The following is a 23,754-nucleotide window of genomic DNA, read 5'->3' as shown; positions in this document are numbered from 1 at the left end:
AGGGTTTTTTCCCTGTCAGCCTAAATTTTACCTTGCTCAGTATAATCACATTACTCTTAGCTATAGTTTCCTGAAAATCCCTATTAAAAAAAAAAAAAAAAGCCTTAGTGTGTGTATCCTTCCAGAGCTTGTAGATAATTATCATATTTAGTTTTCAATAGTGGCTTTAGTCAAGCTATGCATATATAGTTATTTTAATATTTTCTCATAAATTCGTGTTCCTGTTGACTTTTATTGCTGCTATTATTGAGCCAAATCTCAAATTCTTATATTTAAAATTCAACAAGAAAAGGCTGGACTGAATAAAGACTTAAAGACTTGAACATGGTGCCATTGAAAACCCATCCTTTGAACTCCTGTTTGTGACTTGAGATCTGTCTAAATGTTAGCTCTCCTGAGGCAGACTTCAGCAGTAAGATTTGTCTCAGCTACCCTAAGTTACCTACTGCATAATTGCCTGCATCAAAGCTACTCTTCCTCGATTCCTTTTACAATCATTGGACCTGTAGCTGGGTGCAGTTTGTCTAAGATGTTTTAGATACCCACATTAGGATGGAGGAGTTGAGCCCTAGGGGCAAATATTTGTCTCAGGTCTTTGTCGTGAGCCTCAGACTTCCTTGGGTATTTAATTATAGGGTCATCATGGTTCAAGAAGCGAGAAGTCAAGAAGTGAGAAGTCTCATGGTGTTACAACCACAGGTTGGGAACAGCACCATGGTGTTCTGGCACTGAGAGAAGCTTGATGTATTGTGTGTCCTGACACCATTCCAAACATATTTGAACGGCATTGAATTCAATACAGAACTGTGATGGTGTCCTGGTTTCAGCTGGGGTAGGGTTAATCATGGCTCTTACATGACAGAAGCCTACTGCTAACTCCTGTTCTATCAGGTGTTTGTTCTCCACTGACAACTTAGTGCTCACAGTCCCCACTGCAGCCCTAGGCAGATGCTGCTCAGATGCAATTCTTGCCTCTTGGCTAGCTATAGGTTATAGTTTGCTCTCCATGCAGGTATAATTATTCCTGATTTATACTGGAGTAACTAGGAAAAGAAATCAGCATCTGCCTTTTCATCATTGGTAAAAAAATAAGTTAAGTAAGTTTTCCCAGTGGATGGTTACCTTCTGTCAGACTTTGTGACAAAATGTGCTGAACCTCCATTCCCTATAACTTGTGTATAATATCCAGGAAAACACTTTGTTCTAAATACCTTTGAAGGACAAACATCGGGGAGGGAGAAGAGCTGTTGAAATTGAAGGATAATACCAGCACAAGATAATATGTTTATTAATTAGTCCTGAATGAATTTAGACTGAAAATTAAAAGAATTTTTTCAGACATCCCAAGAGGTCAAGTTCTGGAATAAACTCCAAGTGCATTACTTGAGTAGAAAACCAAAATATCTGGAACACAGAATTTGGTAAATTTAGGGAAGTTTTTGTGAGAATGCATAAAAGCATTTACGGAGGTTAATTAAAAATAATTAAGCATGCAATATGAAGTCATAGTGTTCCCAAAAGGGCTAGAGAGAAAAATGACCACTGCTCATGTGTTTGTTAACAGATGCCAGAAGATCCCAATCTGAGGTTAGTGTAAGGAACTCCTTGCTCCTTCCAGACCCTTGGGTTTGGGGATGTCAGCTGCCTTCACCAAAACCGTTTGGGACGTGGGTCTGGGTCTTTTACTGATGCTGTTAGGAAGTGGTGTGCATGTGTCTGTGTAACAGATAGTGTGTGGTTGGTCCTCCTGAAGAAAGCACGATCAGAAAACTAGACAAGACCCAGTTTGTCCTTCCGAGTAGTATATTCTTTCAGTAATACAGCACAAGCACTGTACCCAGGCTTTTCCCAGCTGAAGCTTGTGCTGAAAGCTTGCCAGACAGCAAGGTGCTGCTCCTAATACACAGTAAGTGAAACAAAATGCAGCTATCCTCATCATTCATACAGACACACAATCCCTGGAGACTACAGGCCTACCACAGCCTACCATGCTTCATCTTGACTCTAGCAGACGGAGCACGGAGTTGTCTGTTGGACAGTTAACTTTGAAGCATCACCATAGTGAAAACAAGAAGGAATTAGAGAAGTGTGCATTGTGCAGGTATTTTTAGCTCCCTTTCCTTAAAATTGCTCATCTTTCTTAATACTGTTTTATCATCACTGTGGTGAATTCATCCTGCCACTAGCCTGTCTGCTAATAATCCTTATCTTGATAAGATTTTTCTCATTATATCTGACTCTTCAGGGAATGGCATCTTGGTGCTTGTCCTCCACTTTTAGCAGAAGATATGACTGACTGATTAAAAAGGCTTCCTAGACTCCTCTCAAGCTGTTTGATCCTGCTTCTCTTCACAGCTCCAGCTTCCATATTTGCTTCTGAGACAAGAGGGAACATTGGCCTTGCTTTCGGTTAATGCTAAAAATAATGTGAGCAAACACCTGTGGATTGCAGTTAGCCCCCACTACAATGGGTAGGAGGGCATGATGGACCTCTTGTTTCTTCTGTGGATCCTTTTGGATCATCTGTTATTTCTGAGACTGGATGTTACTGGTGGCTAGTTCTAAATGATTCCTCCTTTTATGCATGAATGAGGAAACATGATCATTCGATATTGTGGTGCTAGATGTTATTTAAGGGCCTTCCAGGGCAACTAAATGTCATGGGCATGCCGAATTTACCCATGTTGTCCTCATAGATCTTACTTGTAAAAAAAATGATCTATAGTCAACTTACTGGAACTCCTTTTTACATTATTTGTGATTATTTGAACAGGGTTTTCCCAACAGTTGTCACTGTAGTTAAAGAGAACGATTAGAGATTTATTGCATCTATTGCGTTCAGTTGCTTACTCAGTCTTTCACTGGGATTAAATAGTGCAGCTTAGTGCTTCTTCCTTGCTTTTAGCAGAAAAGGGAAAGAAAAAATCCATTTCCTTATGGAGTTTCTATTCTAACCTCTAGACTGCAATGATGGCAACACATTTCTGTGTGTCTCAGACCCTCTGTAGAGATGCAGCAATATAGTGTAGGCAGCACATTATGAAACTCTTCACCTTCAGAAGTGCTTGTCACAGTCAAGTTGCTCAATACCTTGTGCTTTCATGGAAATATTTCAGGTTGGGAGTCTTTGCACCTTGGACACTACTTTTGATACAGACTTAAAAGCATTAAGTCCTTTCTCTCATATTCCCACATCTCAGGGGAAGAGGGCATTTTCAGCTCCCATTTGAGTAGGAAAAGGTCTGTATTTGTACAGACCTCCCCATTTTTCTTTGTTGAACAGGGAACATGGGTTTGTACTAGCTTGCCAAGAAGCTAATAAAAGGAAGAATTTCACTTTCTGGTCTATTTCACTGTCATTTCAGGATAGTCCCAGAGCTGTTTGCTGTTACTGATTACACTGCTGTCCAGTATAGGTTACTTTGTCCGTAACAGAAGGAGGTGAATATCCTCACTGTGACGGGTGGCAAGAATCTGTTAGAGCAGGGACTAGGGACTAGTAGGCTTGGGGAAGAGTGGCTGGAAAGCTGTTCAGTAGAAAAGGACCTGGGGGTGCTGACTGATGCAGCTGAATGTGAGCCAGCTTGTGTCCAAGCAGCCAAGGACAACGGCATCCTGTCTTGTATCAGGAATAGTGTGGTCAGCAGGACCAGGGCAGTGATTATGCCTCCTTATTCGGCACTGGTGAGGCTGCAGCTCAAATCCTGTGTTCAGTTCTGGGCCTCTCACTACAAGAGAGACATTGAGGTGCTGGAGCTGGTCCAGAGAAGGGCAGCGAAGCTGGTGAAGGGTCTGGAGCACACGTCTGATGAGGAATGGCTGAGGGAACTGGGGTGTTTGGTCTGGAGAAGAGAAGGCTCAGGGGGACCTTATCACTCTCTACAACTACCTGAAAGGAGGTTGTAGTAAGATAGGGTTGCTCTCTTTTCCCAAGTAACAAGTGATAGGATAAGAGCTAACGGCCTCAAGTTGCACCAGGGGAGGTTTAGATTGGATATTAGGAACAATTTCTTCACAGAGAGGTTAATCAGGCATTGGAACAAGCTGCCCACGGCAGTGGTGAAGTCACTGTCCCTGTAAGTGTTCAGAAACCGTGTAGGTGAGGCCCTCAGTGACATGGTTTAGTGGTGGTCTTGGCAGTCCTGGGGTAACGGTTGGACTTTATGATCTTAAAAGTGTTTTCCAACCTAGCTGATTCTGTGATTCTGTGTGGGACTGGGGGGACCGGCTCTGCTTCCTGCGTATTTTATTAAAGCAATGCTCCCTGACTTTAAACACTTATGACCCCAATAGAAAAAAAAAGAGTAACAGGTTAAAAAAATTGTTTTATTACATTATTGTGTAGCACACTCCATTGAACACAGTGTGACTGTAATTTTGTTGATGATGTTGTGCAGGTTAATGTACTTTTTGAAGCTGTTTTATTAGACTAAAACTGAATTCATAGAATCATAGAATGGTTTGGGTTGGAAAGGACCTTAAGATCATCTGGTTCCAACTGCCTTCCATGGGCAGGGATGCCCCACACTAGACCATGTTACCCAAGACTTTGTCCAACCTGGCCTTTAACACTGCCAGGGATGGAGCATTTACAGCTTCTTTGGGCAATCTGTTTCAGTGTCTCAGCACCCTCACAGTAATGAACTTCCTCCTTATATCCAGCCTGAACTTTCCCTGTTGAAGTTTAAACCCTTTACCCCAAGGCTCTTTTTAACCCTGAAATCTATTAGATGTTGCATCTTAAAGCATCTGTAAGAAGATTGACTCCCAAGAATAATTTCCTCCCTATATCAGGGAACAGTTAGAATGTTTAATTTATTTAGGATAATCAGTATAATTTCCTATAGGCTTAGGAGATAAAAGAGAAGGTGTGTGATGGAGCTTCCGCAATTTGCTTTATTAGCTATATCAACTGTGAATCTGTTGGCCTGGATGTACAGTCAAAAGGGGAGATATTTTTCTGTACTTGTAGATCTATGTTAAAAAGAACAGATTTAAAATAGGCATGGTAATGATGGAACCTGAAAGAGTTACTTTGAGAAATGAGGCATAATAAAGAAAGGCTTATTGTGTTCATTTATCCCCAGATTTCAGTCTTTGACTGAATGCAAAGCTGGAGAAAAAAATGAGAATCGCCTGCTTTGTTAAATATTGTTAACTAGCATTTAAAAGTGATACAGAGTGCTAAAGATATGACCCCTTAATATTCAGAGATACAAACCCAATTCTAGGAAAATACTATATACACTCTAATGTATATTCATTTGCAGAGAAATAAAAACGTTTTCCACAGTGCCTGGTACATACTGAATATTCGGTGTAACAGAATTTACATAGGGATTTTACAAGTTAATGCCTTTAAAATGAGAAGATCACAATACATTTCTGACATAGTGTTTCAACCTGAACTCTTATTTAACAGTTTAGTTAATTCTTAATGAGAAACTGCAGTCCCATGATGCAGAGATTTGAGAATCCTGCAGCAAGTACTGCCCAACTTTGTCTTTTTGCCTAAGGCACTGAGCAAAACTTGTGTCTAGCTTTGACAATAACAGCAATTACTTCTGTAGTAACGTGGAACATGCAATGGATGATATAAAATAGGAGTTGAAACTGTTTATCTATTAGACTACTATACCGGGGATTCTTTTCCTAGCATAATGTAACCAAGAACCACCCAAGAAAGTGTTACTTAGGAAGTGTTTGTTTTCCTTTTGCAGTCCCAGCATGAGAGTTGTTTTGATTTCCTATGAAAACTTGAATTCTGTAGAATAGGATGGACATCCTCTAGCTGGAGAGTTGTAAGCCTAATAAATGGCATGTAAAAGAACTGACAAACTGCACCCCAGACCTTGTCCATTATGGACTCCAGAGAAATAGGACTGAAGGGAAGATGAAGTCAGACAGTTTGTGTTCTATATCCATAGTCTGTGGATGACTGGTGGGCTGAAGGTGTAAGGTGGTCGAAAATTATCAAGGATGAGTTTTATGTTAGTACATATCATGATGTAACACATTTTTAAAGGGTGAGTAGCACCTCTACTGAAAAATAGAGTGCAGAAACAGTGATATAATCCCCCTGAGTCCCAAGGCATCACTAGCTGTACCTAGGCTCCTCTGACAGAACTTTTCAGAGAAAACAAGTTTTTAAAAGGGAATAATCATGCTATTTCACAGTCCTCTTTCTCTTTTCCACCTGCCCAGCCCAAATAGTAAAGCCAAGATACAGAAACTCTGCATCTTCTAGTTTCTGATGTGCTTACTATGCCATGTTCTTTTCAATGTGTTTTTTTTCTGAGTAAAAAATCAGAAAAGTTTTATTTATTTTCCCATAAATTCATAAAGGGTGATTGTGGGATTTAGCTTCTTTGACAAAACACTGAAAATACATTAGTTTTTTATTTAAGCAAGTTGGTAGAAAGAAAATTCAGTTGTCAGGGGAAAAATGCTGTAGAAAATGTTGGGTTTTTTTTAATCAAAAGTCATTTTAGCTCATAAGCTATTCTTTCCTTATCTTGATGAAAAGCAGATGGTCAGATCTCTAGATCAATAATGTTGGAAACAGCAACAGCAGCGATCATCCTGGATGCACGTTGTTTTGTGCTGTGCTTTCATATCTGAGCAGTTCCTTATTCTGTAAATATCAGTCTGACTTGCACTCAGGCTTCAACACCACATCGAGCAGCAACGAAAAAAATAAGGGCTGTTTAAATGCAGCAAGGCTTGGAAATAACAATTTTTTAAAATTGCCAGCATGTCAAAACATTGAAGGAAAATATTGAAGTGTACCACTGTGCTTCCAGTTTGTCTGTTGCTGAATGCTTTTTCTATTGAATAATCACATCTTCTAGGGTCTAAAGCGGTGGTTCATTGTACATAATGCATTGCTGTCATGCCACAAGGCATTAAAAAAAAAAAAAAAAAAGAGATTGAAATTATCTGGAGGAAACCAAATCACTTTATTTCAAAGACAAATTAGATTGATCTATCTTACCATTCTCCGTAGATTTCATAAGCACATTACTTGTTGAAGTGGTATCAGGCATTTTATATATTATAGCAATTTGCATGCGTTCATTAAGCTGTGCTTTCTGACAGGGGCATTTGATGAATCCTTTCGTGGACTACGTTCTTTCTTTACGCAGAGCAATCTGTTAAATCATGCCTTTGTCCTTGAGTTTGTCAGAATCAGTAAATGAAGCAGATGTTAATAACTGTGGGAGGGTTTGGGGTTTTTTTGGTGTTTGCAGAATATGGGATAACTGTGAAGGGCATGATTTGTAAAGCGACAGCTGGTGTTATTAAAGATAGAAAGTGTGCTACAAGTAAAAAACTTTCCCTGGCATCTTTTAGCAATTCCTTAAGGGTTTTTGGAACAGTCAAATGGGTGGCCATTTCTAAAATAAACACATCTAATGTGATGCACAGCAAATCATGTGCTTATACTTACATACGATTGTTCTTATCTTTGGCTGCAAACGTTCTGTCACAGAGATATCTCAGCCATGCAATAATTCATAATGTTTCTCTATAAATATGTCATAAGCAATTCTCAGGTCAGCAATCCCTTGAGACTTGTCTTTGAGCAACATCATTTCATGCGTTACCGCATTAGTAGATTTTTACACCCGGTTGATATTTTGAAGGTTACCTTTATGACACAAGTTTTGCTGGACTTCAGTTCAGTCACTGGAATCTACTACCTATTGTAAAGGTCATTTGGCTGAAGATGTTACAGCCAGCGAACATCATGCATTTAGGTGGTAAACGTGCCTCAAGAGATGGGTGGTAACTCCTGTTATGGTGTGGTAACAGTAGACTACAAGCAGTGCCTGTAGGGTCCTTGCAAGTGAAGATAAAACAGGCAGCCAGAGATGAGGATAAGTGGGGAGAGCATAGTCTAGAGAATGCCTCAAGAGGGGCAGTGGAGGTGGAGGTGCTGAGCTCCACTCTGGTGACTGGCAACAGGACAACAAGGAAATTGAATGCACCAGGGGAAGTTCTGGTTGGACATTAGGAAAAGGTTCTTCACTGGGATGGTGGTTGGTCACTGGAGCAAGCTTCCCTAAAACAGTTTAGTTTTAGGTAGTCCTGCAAGGAGAGGGAGTTGGACTTTATGATCCTTATGGCTTCCTTCCAACTTGAGATATTCTGTGGTTCTATGTGGAAAAGGTGTTACAAGGCTAACTGATGAAGAAGGATGTACAGAAATAAATGGAGGACATGACTGTAGAAAATAAAGGGTAAACTTTGGCCAGCCTCTGATCTTGCAGATTTTTATTGGTATTACCTAGTAAATAGCTTCCACTCCTTTTAGAGGTAATATTTTACTAATTTTCACATTAACTTCTGTGGCATTGTCTTTGTGATTTATCTATGCCTTATTGTGAAAATCTCTTGGGGAACTGAATAGGAGGTGCAAAGGGCAGAGGTGTAGCAGTGTTACTCATACCTCTGATGGAATCTGAACTTTGAGCCTGGCTTGTCTGTAGTTGTCCTCAATAGCAGAAATGGCAACAACTGGCAGCACAGACGTAAATCCGTAGGGGCTGCTGCACTGTGGCATTACGCTGCTGCCTGAGTGGAGAGCCTGTTTGTGAAGGTACCTCACATAGATGAGAGTTTACCCAAGACTCAGGTCACTGAAGAGCATCAAAACAACCAACAGGTGAATCAGGCTGTTAAAACTGAAGTGGCTTAGGTGGATCTGGATTGACAACGTAAGGGTAAATTATTTGTAGCTTGGGTGGCTGTATGGAGCCTCTTATGACAAGCCATAAACATTGCTGAACACGGCAAGATGGGCATCATCAGATCCCAGTGGATCTGGTGAACAAAGTAAGGAATAATTCTCCACTAACTACTAAAAAGGCAACACAAGCTTTCTTAGGAATTGGTGGTGTAGTGGTGAGCATAGCTGCCTTTCAAGCAGTTGGTGGGGTGGGGGTGATTGCAGCTTGGGGACAGGCTGGACATCAGTACAGAGCAATTGTATTATGTGTCACTTGTCCGTCTTGGGGTTTATCTCTCTCTTTTTATTGTCTTCCTTCTCTTTACTATTATTGTTATTATTATTACTGATATTATTGATATTATTATTAAATTTTATTTTAGTTATTAAACTGTTCTTATCTCCTGCTCAAATAGGAGAGAAGAAACTTATCAAACTGTTCAAAACCCCATGGGTTTTGCCTGTTTTTCCGATTCTTCTCCCTATCCACGGGGCGGGGGGGCGGTTAGGGTGAGCAGGCAGCTGCGAGATACTTAGTTGCCTGCTGAGGTTAAACAATGACAGTCCAGGATAAATAATCCTAGAGGTTGTCATGTTTATAGGAATTGCCTGAAAATATATAGAGGAGACCAGTGAGGGATTTCTGTAGTTGTTGTTCTTGCACATGGAAGTAGGCAGCAGCTACAAATCAACGAACTGTTGCTTTTGTAAGAAGAATTGGCAGAATCTTTCATGCAGTTGCTGCATAAACATTTCTACTGCTTATGTTTCTCAGAGCGAGCCTTATCTTTCTGTCTGATTATCTTGCAAAAAATGAGCAGTGAAATAATTATCCATGCAGATATTTACATTTTGTCTCTGCTTGAAAATTACCAGCTCACAGAAGGGAACAGAGGGAGTTTAGGACCCCTTTAGTGGGCCAAGACTTTTGAGAAGAACATGCCTGCTCTTCAGCTGGAGTACACACGTGCTTCCAGACAGGTGACCATTGATGCAAAATGGGTATAGGCTGTTCTGTAACTGGTTTGTCTTAACTCTTCCGGGGTGATTCACTTTGCCTACCCTGGGAATCATGTGGTGGGCACCAATAATGTAGCTGCAGGCAAAGGCTCAGAGAAAGCTGTGGGGAAAGGAAAAAGCCAATCATTTTTTTAAGAGTTGTGGCTGTATGGCAGCACTGTGTGAAACAGTTTTTACTGCTGCAGAATTCAGAAATGCTAGTGGTGCTACTCGACTACTCAACAGAGCACGTACTCATGATGGTGAACCTGATGTGGTCGTCTCAGAAATCATTGTCCAAAACAAAGATCGGTCCAAGTGCATTTAGACTCATGAACTATTTTTTACATCTTTTTCTTCCCCTTTTATGTCTTGCCTTGGTCCGCAGAGGCAGTTTCTTTCTCCTGATGCATCCTCTCCCTCTTCTTTGCTTTCTTAAGCAGATTAGACTTATCAAATGCATGGCACTTAGGGGCACTGTAAGGGTATCACCAAGAAAATTTACAGAGACTCTGATACTAATGATGATTAGATGTTATACATATGCTTACAAAAATGTGCACCTAGAATATCACACCTGTAGCAGAACTGTCATGTTGAGCATTTTTAGACAATAAAGAGGTAATGTGCATAAAAATATCCATGACTTTTCATGTAGTTTCTGTATTCATACGCTGGTCTTGCTGCAAAATAAAGGCAGAATGTTGCTTAAATGTACATAGGGATGCTTGTGGTTTCCTAAATCATTTATATTTTCTGATATGCCACTGGAAGTTTTGCATATTTAATATGTTGGGTTTGTTCTTTCATTAGAAATAGTTGTAGCAAAATTGCTAATTGTAAATTTGGTGTGTTTTCAGAGTTTTCTACTAATTTTGAACTTTCATGTAGAAGCTAAGAATCTATGCAATATTATATATCTTAAATTTAATACCCTATAAATTATCATACCATCATTGCTATTACCCACAACATTTCTGAGATGATGCACAACTTTAGAAGGACTATCTCATAAACCCATTTTAAAATAGTAATTTTTCACTGGAGATTTTTTTCTTTTATATGCTTATGCCATATAATTTTAGCGACTTTTACATATATATATTATCTCCTTTTCAGATCTTGGACTCTGAACTTGGCATAATTCTTGGTTATATGTTTCTTGAAGCTTGGAGAGTATCTGCAACAAATAGGTATGTGTAATGGATACATTCATGCTTTATATTGGATGATTTAGAGTGTGTGTGAATTTTGTTGACGGTTTAATGCTGGACTTCTTAAAGCTCTTGATAAATCTCATCTGCCACGAATGGGACAGTATGATGGATCTTTGCAGGCTGAATTTTCAGTTGAACATGTGGTATTTGTATGGCAGAAGCTGGGGTAGGGCATGATGCTCACAGTTACTCAGAGAGAAATGTGTGGCCAAACTTAAAAATTTAGCTTCAGACTGAACAAAAAAGTGAGTCTCCATGAACAAGTAAGAAGTATTGAAGGTAAAATCAGCGAGTCGGAAAAAATAGATGTACTCTTGATCCCCCCCGGTACTTCACTTCAGGCTGTGTTGTAACTGGCTTTTCATCTGTTTTCTTTGGTTTTCCTTGCATTTGTTAAAGGTAGTGAAGGTATGAATGTGACTAAATACTGGAAGAATATGGCTATAAAAGTCAAAATCTTGGTTACGCTGAAGTTCCTTGAAATTTTCTCAAGTATTTCAGTGAAGCTAATATCTCACTTGGAGCATTTACAGAAAATATTCAGGCAATTTCAGAAAAACATTCTTGCATATAACAAAGCAATTTCTATGTGATTTCTTTTTAAAAAGTCAGGTCACACTTTATGATGCTTGAAACTCTGCTGAGCTCCTAGCAGTGAAGAAAGAAACAAGAAGGTTTTATTTCGAAAGAGTTTATAGGCCGAGTTAATTTTTTCAGACTCAGCGCTAAAGAGGAAGAGGTTTCTTTGAATATGTGGATGTAACAGTTGAACTTACCTTGATCTGTATGAGATATTTTTGATGTGGGAGAGGTTGAATTCTTCTTATGAATACTATCCAGAACCAGTTTTTTGTGTATCGTGGCTTAAGCCCAGCTGGCAACCCAGAACCACGTAGCCACTCTCTCACTCCCCCCTCCTTCCTCCCCCTGCTCCCAGGGGGATGGGGAGGAGAATCGAAAAAATGTAACTCCCACAGGTTGAGATAAGAACAGCCCAGTAACTAAGGTATAACACAAATCACTACTGCTACCACCAATGATAATAATGATAAGGGAAATAACAAGGGAAGAGAATACAACTGCTCACCACCCGCAGACCGATACCCAGCCCGACCTGAGCAGAGATCTAACCCTTCCAGGTAACTGCACCCATATTATACACTAGGCATGACATGCTCTGGTATGGAATACCTCTTTGGTTAGTTTGGGTCAGGTGTCCTGTCTCTGCTTCCTCCCAGCTTCCCCTCCTCCCTGGCAGAGCATGAGACTCAGAAAGTCCTTGGTCAGAGTAAACATTAATGAGCAACAACTAAAAACATTGGTGTTATCAGCGCTGTTCCCAAGCTGAAAGGCAAAACCACAGCACTGCACCAGCTACTTAGAAGGAGAAAAAAATGACTGCTACTGCTGAACCCAGAACAGTGTAGAGGACCCCTCCACAAAAATGGGTTTTCACAGTAAGTTGCTGGTTCTGTAAGAATCAGAATGCAAAATGTTGTCATAGGCTGCTTTACCTGTAGGTCGCAAGACCTACAGGTCTGTTTAGCAGACCTGTTTGGCAAAAGAAAAGCCAATTGTCTACATTTTATGTAGGGGTCAGGTACCTGTCCAAGTCACTTAATATGTAATTGTCCTACTGCTGGATCTTCTGGATGTTCAGACCCATGTTCCAGCCTGTCTAATGGTGTTTTCAGAGTGTGTACAAAAGATCTCACCATTGTTTCTGATGATTACATTTCCTTAATATTTCTCATATCTATTGATGTGCCTTCTCTCATTTTCATCCATTCCCTTTTTGTGGAGAATTTATTCAGTCTAATTTGTTCTGTTTTATTTTCTGCTTTGCTCCTTTGTTTTGCTTTCCCATATTTTTTGCCTTTTCCTCCTCTTTTAATTCATTTGCAGTCTCTGGAGATTGGCAGCAGTGGGATCTTACACAAGGAGGAGCTTCAGGAAAAAAAAACACAGCAGAATGAGCTTCCCTTTTATTGCCTCTCTAGAGAGCCTGCTGTAAAAGGCAACTTGCTGTCATTCCTGTAAATTTTCTTTTGCAGCCAGCTCTGCTGGGTGTCCCCTTTGTGCCCTGTGAACATCTGTGTTGCAGCTTATGTCTGAACCCAATTGGAGAACAAACGTGTGAATCTGCTTCTTATTTTGAGCAGGAAGCTGTTGCTATTAGTAGGGCACGTGGCCTTGCTTCACCTGTGTGACTTCTCATCCCCATCTGGGAGCAAACCAGCCTCTCTCTTCCCACCACCTGTGCCCTTGTCCGTGGGGTAGCACGTTTCCCTGCTTTCCTCAAGACACTGCCCAATGCCTGTCAGTTGTCAGCATTCATTTTCTCCCTGATTTTTTCCCAAGATGTCATGCAGAAAGGAAGAAAAGAAGTAAGCACTGTACTACTTTGATGGCATAGCTTACTTTCCATTGCTCATGGAAACTTCTCCCTGTATGCATAAAGTCATGCAGGCACCACCCAGTAGCACCACCCTTCTGCATATGGAAGAAATCTTCAAGCCCCGAAACACTGAGGCTCAAGGAATGCTGGAGCAGAAAAGGAAGCCCCATTCCCCAGGCTGTGCACAGGGTTCCAGGAAAAGGTGACAATATTTCTGTGCTGGTTTTGGACACAGTACAAAGCAGCTCATTGAGCATGAATTGTGAACTGAACCTCAGACTTGCTTTAACCAACTTTTCACTTTAAAAGAAAAAAAAGAAGGAGATGAAGAAAAAGAGGCAGCACTGCCCCGATTGCAAACGTGCCATCCCATGTGAGTGTGCTCAGCAACATTTGATAAGCGTAGGTGATGAACTGCAGTCTTTGAGGCATATGGGTTCCTCCAAGAGAAGACCCAAATCTGTTGTGTCAAGTTGGCTTTGGCTTATGCTCCAAGGGTTGTTGTGATGAACCTGGAAGATGTGGAAACTTTTGTGAAAGGTCAGGTGTAATAGCAGAGAATGACTGTAACTCTGGGGGGAGAGAGCTGGAGGATTTGAGGTCAGAGTAAATAGGCAGCCATCGGCTGGGAAAGGAGCACAGCTGATTTAGCAAAAGCATGCACCAAATTCAACATGGGTTGAAGGACTCAGAAATAACAGATCTTCCCGGCTGACATTAGCTGAAATGGCTACTGGGTAACCCTGTTTTCCTTCCCTTCCAGTAAATGAGATCCCTTCTGGCAGAAAGGTGCATGATGTTCAGAGCTTGCCATGCCAGGTTAGAAAACATTATTCCATTTCTTTCCAAAACTAGCCATCAAGGCAGTCCCAATGCACCCCAGATGTCTCTGCATACGTGAATTCTACACAGGTCATTGTCTCCCTTTGTGTATGCACTTGTTACGGAGAGAAGGGTTGGTCTGGCTGATTGCACAACTGCAAGTACTAAACAGCTAAAATTTCTAAAGAAGTAATCTGGTCCTCTTTAAATGTTGGTGGCCAGATATGTGTCTTTCATCTGTGGCAGCCTATGCCAAACAGCAGAACTGCAATGTTTGTGTTCTGAAACACCAGGGAAATAAGTGGCATGATATAAATTTTTGTATTTTTTTTAAATACATGCAAATCTGAAACATCAAACATAGAAAATAATGTTAAATTGTGACAAATGGGCAGAAGCTGGGGAGTTCAGCTGTAAGGGTTGCATCTCTTCCATCTGTAGGGCAAAGCTTCTGCATAGGGCCCTTCAGCACTGCTGTATGGGCATTGCTATTAACAGTGGGCAGTGGACATGTGCGGGGGGAGAGTGACAGCACTGCTGTATGGGCATTGCTATTAACAGTGGGCAGTGGACATGTGCGGGGGGAGAGTGACAGTACCCTGGCTGTCCCCTGCAGCTGGGTCACTCAAGGTATTGCATGGCCTGACATAGTGGGGAGGAGGGTGGTAAGTAGTCTTGCAGGTGTGTATGGCTCACAAGACCCCTGCAGAGATGCAGGGTGGCTGTTTTCCTCCACTTGCAACCAGAAAGGTTGTACGTCACAGGAGACTGTGCCAGGTTTGAATGGCTGTTTCCTGAAACAGCTCCTTGCCGGAGTACTTGAGCAAAGGAACTCTGTTCAGAGGAGAGGCGAATATGGGTTCTAACCACTCGTTGCTCCTCAGGGCCATGGCCTGCAGGGAAGAGAGTCAGAACAGCCTTGAAGCTGCTCCTGCAAATAAACTGGGATTGTAACAGCCCTCAGCCAGCCCTGCGCCAGGAGTTACATGAAGATGTTTTGTCTATTCTTGTTCTTAATTGAGGCTTCATCCAAAACGGACTGTGTTGCTCTTGGTGAGCTTTGGATCAGTCCCATGGAGCATCTGGGAAATAAAGAAGGGCTGTGCTTCAGCCAGTAGTGACTGGGCAGTAGCAATTTGGTTTGGTTAGAGAAAGTGTCAGCTTTTAGCAGCTCCCTGTTCATTTTTAATTTGCTTCCTCATCTACACACTGTGTTGTATTTAGTAATGTGCATCTCTGCTGTGCTGTCCCTTCTATTTATCAAGGTTATGCAAAGAAGTTACACATTAAAACTATTTCCGTTTTCTGAATTGGCGCGGTGTTGCCACTGTTTGTCTCCCTTTCAAGTGCTAGAAAATGCGTGTTTACAATAGGTGATTACAAGGATGCCACTTTGGTACCTGTGAGCAGTGTCTTCTGATTCACTGGAATGGTAGTAGCTGAGTCACACTGCTACACATGCTGTATGTTCCTGAGCAACACACAGTGTTATTAACTGAGGATGTCAGTGATGTGTTACTCGACTGTCAGACTTAAAGCACTAATAAGGAGCTATGGAATAGTCTTGTTTAAGAACAGTTGCTGTTTATAATGATAATTCTGAACACAAATTTAATTACAAATGCAAGAAAATACAGGCAGTCTTTGTGCTTGAATGGATTAATGACTTTTGAGTATTTAAGAAAGTGGTAGTCCCCTTATAATGTGCTTTATCCACCTTACAGAATTCACCTAGCAGGCTGTCACCTGCGAGATTAATTCCTGTAGGCCTCCTGAACCTCCACTGCAGAGTTGCTGCCTGTCACTACATACCATGCATGTGAAGATGGTAAATGTCTGAGTGGGTTTTTTTAATATGAATGTTCAAGAAACCAGTGCCAACAGTGGAGAAGTGTGCATGATCTGCTGTTGATTCTGCTATGCTTTTTTACTGTGTTTGCTTGAGGAAAACATTTCTGAATTGGAGAGGCAGGTGCACACTCGTGTGGTGTGTTCTGTATAGGCACTAATCAGCCTTCTGCTTCCTGTCCGCATGCACCCTGGTGATGCTATTCACTGCACAGTGATTAGGTCTCTAATCTTACCCACATATAAAGTGTGTGGTAGCCAAATGTAGCAACATGGGAACAAAGTATCATTATTTTGTCAAGACAAGATGCCCAACATAGAGTATCATAAATTGATCCCAGGAGGACAGACCTAGAATATAAACTGTAGTGATTTGGATATATGCATGCTATAATTGTATTAAACGCTTTGCAGCAATTTGTATTGTGTTACAGCTGACAAAGTATTTTACCTCCTAGTAACGAAATAATGTAAATAGCATCACTATTTTTCTTTTCCGTATTTATAATTGCATTAATTGCTTTGCGTATTATTAACAAACAGTTAAGTGTCAGAGCCCAAGCTGTAGCTGCCAGTAATCCACAAGAAACTTGTTTGCATATTCAAAGTATGAAACTGAAGAGTAATGCGCTTTTTGCAAGCTCATATATTCAAAGCTTACATTTTACATAGAAAAGCTCATTGTGTTACCTAAATATTGTCATGTTCAGTATCAAATCTTGTGCTAAAAGAATGTCTTTTGGAAATGAAGAGAAACTTTGTGCAAAGAGATCAGAAGACATCCGATGAAAAATAAATGAATAGCTCACATTAGCTAGGAGTTGTGACTTATTTCCAAATAAGACTAAGCTTTGAAAAAGATGTTTCCTGCCTTTGAAAATAGCATTTTTCAGAAGCCAAAGCTGGAAAATCCACATGCAGTACAGTTTTTTCGTTTCGTAATGTGATTTAATTGGGCCAACAGAGTGTCACAAGGAAGCATTCGAGGATTGTCTAAATTTTTCAAGCAGGAGCTGTTTTTCTGGAAAGCTTCCAGAGAAATAATCTTTCTGCATTGGTGTCTTGCGGACTTGAGCATTTTTATTCTAGGGACAAAGCAAATTGAGATTTCAGCATAAATGTGGCTAAAACATCAGTTAAAGAAAGCCTCCTCTTCAGCTTTCTTGTTTGTTTGTTTTTTTTTCTTTTAATTTTTGTTTTCCCTGTCATTCTGATGCTTTATTTGTGTGGAACTCCTTGCTGGAGGCCAGCATTTAATCCATTTGATGCTTTTGAAAGTTTGCAAACTGCTGGTATTTGTGAGGGCTGCAGAGTGAAGAATCAGTTCCAACTTAATATTGCAGATGTACGCTGAACTATCTGGGGAAGAGCAAAGGTTGATTAAATTCACAGAATAAGGTGATTCAGAGTTTTCTAAATATGTCACTCAACCTAAAATTAACTCAATTATTTACCAGTCACACACATGTTAATGAATCCTGACAATCTCAATCGACCTGCTGTGATGAACCTCACTGTTGCCTAATATTATTTCTTCTGTATTTTCCCCAGAAAAGAATAGTGATAGTAGCATTTATCACAGGCAAAGCAAAAGAGTTTGGAGATTTTATTTTTTTTATGATACCTGCAATTCCAGGTCTCTAGTAAATTAATTACATTTAATTAGCAAGGCTATAAAAGAGGCGCTTGTTTTTTGCGATAGTCTCCTGAAGTTTAATCCCCCAGAAATTTCACATGTGATAGTGATAAAAGTGGCTGCATCTAAGTCAGCGTCTATGATACTGTTCAAGAAATAAAGTTGAGGTTATCTTTTAAAGCAAAATGTGACAAAATTATAAAGATTAAAAATTAAAGTGTCTTTAAGACACTAAGGTAATATAGGAAATATGATTTATTATTATTTCTAAAGTTAGAATCTCCTTGGAATGGTATTTTTAGCTGTGTTTTACAAGTAGGTATAAGATATATATAAGAAATTCGTAAGTTAGCAAAAATCCTAAATGGGTTTATCTACTTTCCTGCTAAATACAGAAATATATGATTTGAATGAAAGTGTGGTTATCCTGCATTTGTACTTGAGTTACGGGTAAATCTTCAAAAGGCAGCCCTGGATTATGAAATGGTATCACAGTTTCCATTTCCAAGGTTTTTCCCCCAAAGCTTTGTAGAATCCTGGATGAAAATCAGGATTGATCCATAAAATAGACACCACTGTAGCATTGATATGGGTAGGGCAGAACAGCTGAAAAGATTTCTGGCCTAGAGTTATTTTCTGTCCAGAAAATTGAGGTAGATATTATATATATATATATATATATATATATATATACACATATATATATAAAAAAACCATAATTGAAGCTGCTGGGCAATGGCAGGCTGTTTGTAGACAGCTGTGTGTCCAGCCTTTTTGGCTGGAATGGTTAAGTGGCTAATTAAATGGACAGATCAGGTCTCAGCATGCCCTTAGGGAGAAGTCTGCCATGCCTCAGCTTCTCATGAAAGTTTTGGCAGAGATGGGTTTGAAGCTGCAGCAATCTCATTGTGAGGTGTGGTGCTGGGTACAGGATGGGCTTGCTAGAACCCATTTTACTGGATTTTACTTAGTGTCTTCCACCACAGAGTAACATAAAAAGTTTAAAAACCTCTGCAATTTTGAAAACTGGAATGAAGTCATCACAGTCAATTGAATTTCTTTCCAGGTTGTTCAGAATTGTTACTGAATTTGTTTAGAGGGTTGGCTGGTTCATTTTAATTTCCATGATTTTCTTACGTGATTTATTCAGTGACATCAGTTATGGTGATTGAACAGTTGTTTCTGTAGCGACAAATTGCATTTTTACAAGCATGCTTGTATGAATCAGGTAAGGGAATAAAAGAGTTTGTCTGCAAAAGTAAACCAGAAATATTTGGTTAAGTTTTTCAGGAGAATGGCTTGTAAATATAAAAAAATATTTTAATATAGCTGAGTCTTCAATACATTCAAAGATGGCAGCATGGCTAGTTTCACAGTGAAGCACAAAGGGATCTGTCCACATCTTGTGAGAGCAACCACCAGGAGAACACTTAAAATAGAGAAGTAACTCTATAGTAAGAGGGAATGAATTAAACTGCAGTTAGAAAAATAAAGCTTCTTTCTCATCTTCTAAACTATGGCAACCAGCATCGCAGATCACTGTGATTAATGTCTATCTCCTTAATAAGCTGCACCTTAAAAGGATCTTGAATATTTCTGTTATGTGACAGATCCAGTTCTGATTACATAATGGCACGATGATGGAGCTGCATCAGGCTTATGTAAATGCAGGTGAAATCTGACTTGCATTCAGTATATATAGCAAGGAACATACATCCAAACTGAGGAGGCCCCAAATGATATCGTTGTATAGTATACTGTGTCATCATGGATTTAAATACTGTTTGGGGTACATGCTAATAATGCCAAAAAGACCCTTGGTGTGTACAGTGACAGTAAGAATTAATTCCACTCCCGTCATGACAACTCTCAGTGGGAATATTGTGCCTTGCCTGGGCTCAGACGTTATTTCCAATAAGCATGGAAATAATGGCTCACGGTGCTGCAAAGTGTTAGGAGATCTCAAGGGAAATCTCATCAGATTATGTGATAGGTTTGAAATTAATCCATGTCCCCACTGTATTTACACAATATACAGTTGTCTCTCTGATGGCTTGTAAGGGAAGGTAAATGCTGCCATCCTAAATCAGGAAGGGGACTTGCTGCAGTATGTTCTCTTGGTGGAGACTAGATTTCTTTCTAAATCAATACAGGCAACTCAGAAAATGGTTATATAACTTTTTTACACTGCAGACTTATTGTTGTCTGGTTTGTAATCTCATTATGCCACATCATCATCTTTCTTGCAGTTCTCCTGGCCTCTAGTCCAGCAGACATTAATTTTTACATTATCCATTTGAAAAATCTGAAAGGGAAAAAATTGTTGAGAACTTCTTGCTTCTAGTGTGAGTATGACCCAGCTATAGATCCATCCATCGGTCGTTCCTAGATTGCTCTTTGGTGAAGGTTTCTCTATGGCACTGTTCCCACCTCTTTGCAGGCTGGTTTGGGGTTGTGCCAGGCTTTGCCTGGTCAGGTGTGCAGAGCTGGTCGTGTTAAGCCAAAACCTGTCTTCTCATCGTCTTTTCCCAAGGAGCAAGGGATTATCATCCCTGGAAGAATGTGCACTTCATCAGACTTGCGAAGCAGTGAATATCTCAAGAAGCCTATGACAAACTTGTCAGCCTATGGGTTTGGTTTCTCAAATCCTGTGTGTTCTGGAAGGCATAAGCTAAAAGCTCAATTATGAACCCTATGAGATTTTAAGCATGCAGGAAAGATGGTCTGTGGTCAAGAAGTCTTAAAAGGACTGGAAAAGGAATGGTTTTCTTCAGTGATCTGCTTTTAGCCTTCAGTTTGAATACCAACGCCAGTAGTTTTAGAAGCCTATGGCAAAAGGGAAGTTAGCACCATCTGAGATGTGCAAGGGCTGCTAGCCTGGGCTAGACCTTTACCTTTTAAAGCAAAATGTCTTTCTACTTCGCTTTTGTGGACATGGAAATAAAATAGAGGTGACATCATGCATTTCTGCAGCTTCTCCTCTCACTGATTTAGCTTCATTTGAATCTGGCTTCCATGTTTAGCTCCCAGTCTTCCCTGGGCCTTCCTTCCCATTGTTAAGGCTATCCTTTCTCCAAAAGGCATTGTCTTTAGAATCATAGAATAGTTAGGATTGGAAAGGGCCTTAAGATCATCTAGTTCCATCCCCCCTGCCATGGGCAGGGACAAATTGTCTTTGTTCTTTTGTAAGTTCTTTCTCTTCCTTGAAGATGAAGCAATGCAGTGAAAAACCTCTAGGATCCTTTCTGTTGACTTTTCTTCTTCCCTTGTAGGTTGCCTAAAGAGAGTCTCCCAGTTTTTTTTCCTTATTGTCTGTGCTTGATTTTACACTTAAGAGAGCCTGTCTTTCCTTTTCCTTCTAGTAGCCACTAGTTGTGACAGGCAATGGGTTAATCATTCAAACCGTTTTCTATCTTTCTGCAGATTTGTCGGGGTCAGGGAAACATTTGGTACAGTGGTTTTGATTTGCTATAAGCTCTTGTTCTACTTAGACCTTCTTTTTTCCCCCTCCATTTTGATAGACTGTTGAGTAAGTGTATCAGCAGTCACATCTGACACAAGTGTCAAAACACATTAGATTCCTGGCTCCCTTTAATTAATCACACAGAATAGAAAACAAGAGAAAACCCACATACTAATTTATTTCCTTTAATACTAATGCTTCCAGAGTCCAATTGTCTTTATCAGCTTTTTAAAACCATCTGACCATGTATTAGAATCTTGTACATTTTATCTGATGGGTACAACCAGCTTTTTTTTCTGCATCTTGTTATTCATGGTAGCTGAATTTTATATCTCATTTGTAATTACATTTTCCCCTTATATGCATTAAGGGAGGAGAAAGGACTATATAGCTCTTTATTCTTCTTTACCTTGCTGAGCCAAAGCAGTTAGAATGGGGCATGCACCATCCAAAGGGCCGTGCGCTAAATTCTGATCGATCAGTCACCGAGATGACCAAAAAGGAGGCATAGATTGGTGATATGGCTGCTGCTGACAGCACAAGTACAAGACAGTGAGGTTGCAGCACGAGTATCTGAGGAATCATTCCAGTTAGTAATGATGTATGAGATGGAAAGAAAACAGGTTGTTTCAGAAGCAATGTTGGCTTTGTATGTGGTAGTCTAGAGAAAACCAGTTATTTTTCAACTGAACTGGTTTTCAGTAGAATTGTTTGGGCTTTTTTGACTTTATACACTGTCAAATTAATAATTTAAGTGCATCTCTTCATGCTTTCTGAAGCAGTGAAAAGTATGAACCTTAATAGTGTATGGTACTTGAAATTGCATTTAGCATAAAGGTATTTATCTATTTGTCATATGGAAGGAAAATTAATAATCTTCTTTGTGCACCAAAACTTTTACACAGAATGTTTTCTGAAATTTCATTATGTAGAGCCCTATGGAAGCTATGCTGTTCAGAGCATTTTTGTTTTCATGTACTGTAATGTGTATTTGTTCGAAGAAAGAAATGCTTCTCTGTTGAAAAGATAGCAGTGATAAATTACTTCAGCTTTCATGCTTACCTACTGTTTTCCATTTGGTATTAAATTCCTGGTTGAATCCCAGAGGTAGATAGATTGGAATTCAGAAAGTTACTTTGATGCCTTTTTTAGCCAACCCCCATGACCTGACAATAAAAAGGAAATTTAGTCGTCTAAAGCACCATCCTTCTTGTATAGTTTAAATCCCACTAGATACTGAAAGGGTTGCAATTTTTACCATTTTCTGTGAACTGTATTAATTTTCAGAGGATGTACAAGACCTCTACCTTTACTGTCAAAACAACCGCACTTTAGATATCAACAGTTTAACTATCTGTTGAATCTAAATAGCATGCAAATTGAGCTTCCCATACTCATCCTGCCTCATTATGGGTAATGCTGTATATGCTCTGTTAATCCTTTTGAAAAATTATTGACTCCTGAATAACTTTCTTTTAGAACTATGAATCATATCTGTATAGTTTGATGTTTGGTTTTTTTGGTTTTTTTTTTTTGTGTAATTGACTTTTGAGTGCAAATGTCTGGTTTATTTCGTATCAGAAAACAAATTTCTCTCTATGCTTAACATGAAGTATTCTGGGCTTGTGTGTTCCATTTTAATGGTGATTTATCACTCTCCCCCTCACTGAATATGTGATTTTTATGCAATGTACAATGGGAGCATACAAAAAACAGAAGAGAAACAAAACAGTTCAAACAGCTAAAAGGCAACATGCTGTAAATTAGCTGTATTAGCATATTTGAATGTGTAAGAAAAAGTAATTGGGAACTCTTCCCTCATTTGCCAATCTTTACCCTTCATCAGTTGACAGAATAATTGTTATTTACAAAATAGCAGCATTGGTCTTCAAATAGGAGATGCTGTATATCCCAGCTGACTCTTGAGGTCTTCATCTACATTTAGCTGGTCTGTATTGGCTGCCTGCTGAAGACTGTAGATGTCTGCTTGTGGGGAGGTGTAGTTTCACAAACTGCTATAAGAGGAGAATTCCTGCCTTGGGATAAAAGAACATGTGCACTTGACCAAGCACTTAATATCAACATGTGCCAGTTTCTGTCTAATTATTATGAAAGGAGCCTGAGCAGACTGGATTTGGTCTGGACAGTGATACTTTATCTGATAAGGCCAACCCAATGTGTCCAGAGATTCCTGCCTGCTAATTATCCTTTTGGTAAGCCAAGATTTCTCCAGAGCACTTTTGCATCATTAGTTCTGTTGCTGCTCTTCCTTTTGTACTGCCTTCTCATACGATTGAGGCCCTCTTCCCTCACTGCTGCTCAAAACATTTGGAGTCTTGTGTTTTGGTATGGAAGCACACTGGTCTACTAACTAAAACCCAGAGTTCAAGTGCTTGGACATTTGTTCCTCACTCTACCACCAACTCATTCTCTGACCTTGCACTGGGTGATGATGATATTGGCCTGCATTCTGTTTTCCTTGTCTCTTAAATAGGAGCACTGATGATAGTTGTTCATGTACTAGAATAGAATAGTTCAGTTGGAAGGCACCTACAGTGGTCTTCTAATCCAACTGCTCGACCACTTCAGGGCTGAAGTGTAGTTGCTGTGCTATGTAAGCTGATATACAAGACATCTTTT

The 23,754-nt window shown here is 39.9% G+C and overlaps 1 protein-coding gene across 5 annotated transcripts in view; it reads left to right on the top strand.

Annotated features, from left to right (window-relative positions):
* ENOX1 (ecto-NOX disulfide-thiol exchanger 1) overlaps positions 1-23,754 on the top strand; it is a 376,196-nt gene that overhangs the window by 62,944 nt on the left and 289,498 nt on the right. For all 5 annotated transcript variants that reach the window (XM_065678197.1, XM_065678195.1, XM_065678193.1 and 2 more), the window contains exon 2: positions 10,850-10,923. The gene's annotated coding sequence lies outside the window, so the exon portion shown is untranslated. The remainder of the gene's footprint in view (positions 1-10,849; positions 10,924-23,754) is intronic.

Source organism: Lathamus discolor, chromosome 4 (genome assembly GCF_037157495.1).
Source record: "Lathamus discolor isolate bLatDis1 chromosome 4, bLatDis1.hap1, whole genome shotgun sequence".
In the NCBI taxonomy this organism is placed as follows: Eukaryota; Metazoa; Chordata; class Aves; order Psittaciformes; family Psittacidae; genus Lathamus; species Lathamus discolor.
The sequence above is the reverse complement of the archived record's forward strand: the minus strand, read 5'-3'. Positions and strand labels throughout refer to the sequence as shown.